Source organism: Neophocaena asiaeorientalis, unplaced genomic scaffold (assembly GCF_003031525.2).
Source record: "Neophocaena asiaeorientalis asiaeorientalis breed wild unplaced genomic scaffold, Neophocaena_asiaeorientalis_V1.1 scaffold478, whole genome shotgun sequence".
In the NCBI taxonomy this organism is placed as follows: domain Eukaryota; kingdom Metazoa; phylum Chordata; class Mammalia; order Artiodactyla; family Phocoenidae; genus Neophocaena; species Neophocaena asiaeorientalis.
Window position 1 is genome coordinate 1 of NW_020173200.1, and position 2,285 is coordinate 2,285.

Here is a 2,285-nt window from a genome sequence, read left to right on the forward strand (position 1 = left end):
CGCGCAGGCTCAGCGGCCATGGCTCACAGGCCCAGCCGCTGAGTGCCGTGTGGGATCTTCCCAGACTGAGGCACGAACCCGTGTCCCCTGCATTGGCAGGCGGACCCTCAACCACTGCGCCACCAGGGAAGCCCGGTCTGTTTCTTTATTCCCGTCTTACCCCTAGGATCTTCATGAACTTTTTTTTTTCTTTTTTTCTTAGATTCCATATATATTTTAGCATACGGTATTTGTTTTTCTCTTTCTGACTTACTTCACTCTGTATAACAGACTCTACGTCCATCCACCTCACTGCAAATAACTAAATTTCATTTCTTTTTATCCATTAATCTGTTGATGGACACTTAGGTTGCTTCCATGTCCTGGCTATGGTAAAAAGAGCTGCAATGTACATTTTGGTACATGACTCTGTTTGAATTATGATTTTCCCAGGGTATATGCCTGGTAGTGGGATTGCTGGGTGGTATGGTAGTTCTATTTGTAGTATTTTAAGGAACCTTCATAGTGTTCTCCATAGTGGCTGTATCAATCTACATTCCCACCAACAGTGCAAGAGTGTTCCCTTTTCTCCACATCCTCTCCAGCATTTATTGTTTCTAGATTTTTTGATGGGCATTCTGACCAGTGAGAGATGATATCTCATTGTAGTTTTGATTTGCATTTCTCTAATGATTAATGATGTTGAGCATTCTTTCATGTGTTTGCTGGCAATCTATATCTTCTTTGGAGAAATGTCTATTTAGGTCTTCTGCCCACTTTTGGACTGGGTTGTTTGTTTTATTGTTATTGATCTGCATGAGCTGCTTGTAAATATTGGAGATTAATCCTTTGTCAGTTGCTTCATTTGGAAATATTTTCTCCCATTCTGAGGGTTGTCTTTTGGTTTTGTTTATGGTTTCCTTTGCTGTGCAAAAGCTTTGAAGTTTCATTAAGCCCCATTTGTTTATTTTTGTTTTTATTTCCATTTCTCTAGGAGGTGGGTCAAAAAGGATTTGCTGAGATTTATGTCATAGAGTGTTCTGCCTATGTTTTCCTCTAAGAGTTTGATAGTGTCTGGCCTTACATTTAGGTCTTTAATCCATTTTGAGTTTATTTTTGTGTATGGTGTTAGGGAGTGTTCTAATTTCATACTTCTACATGTACCTGTCCAGTTTTCCCAGCACCATCCTGATCTATATTTCTGTTTTTGTGCCAGTACCATACTGTGTTGATTATTGTAGCTTTGTAGTATAATCTGAAGTCAGGGAGCCTGATCCCTCCAGCTTCTTTTTTCTTAAGATTGCTTTCACTATTCAGGGTCTTTTGTGTTTCCATACAAATTGTGAAATTTTTTGTTCTAGTTCTGTGAAAAATGCCATTGGTAGTTTGATAGGGATTGCATTGAATCTGTAGATTGCTTTGGGTAGTAGAGTCATTTTCACAATGTTGATTCTTCCAATCCAAGAACATGGTATATCTCTCCATCTATTTGTATCATCTTTAATTTCTTTCATCAGTGTCTTATAATTTTCTGCATACAGGTCTTTTGTCTCCTTAGGTAGGTTTATTCCTAGATATTTTATTCTTTTTGTTGCAATGGTAAATGGGAGTGTTTTCTTGATTTCACTTTCAGATTTTTCATCATTAGTATATAGGAATGCCAGAGATTTCTGTGCATTAATTTTGTATCCTGCTACTTTACCAAATTCATTGATTAGCTCTAGTAGTTTTCTGGTAGCATCTTTAGGATTCTCTATGTATAGTATCATGTCATCTGCAAACAGTGACAGCTTTACTTCTTCTTTTCCAATTTAGATTCCTTTTATTTCTTTTTCTTCTCCGATTGCTATGGCCAGAACTTCCAAAACTGTGTTGAATATGAGTGGTGAGAATCAGCAACCTTGTCCTGTTCCTGATTTTAATGGAAATGCTTTCAGTTTTTCACCATTGAGGACGATGTTTGCTGTGGGATTAGAACTGCTTTTGCTGCATCTCATTGGTTTTGGGGCGTCGTGTCTCCATTGTCATTTTTTTCTAGGTATTTTTGGATCTCCTCTTTGATTTCTTCAGTGATCACTTCGTTATTAAGTACTGTATTGTTTAGCCTCCATGTGTTTGTATTTTTTACAGATCTTTTCCTGTAATTGATATGTCGTCTCATAGCATTGTGGTTGTAAAAGATACTTGATATGATTTCAATTTTCTTAAATTTACCAAGGTAGATTTGTGATCCAAGATATGATTTATCCTGGAGAATGTTCCATGAGCACTTGAGAAAAATGTGTATTCTGTTGTTTTTGGATGGA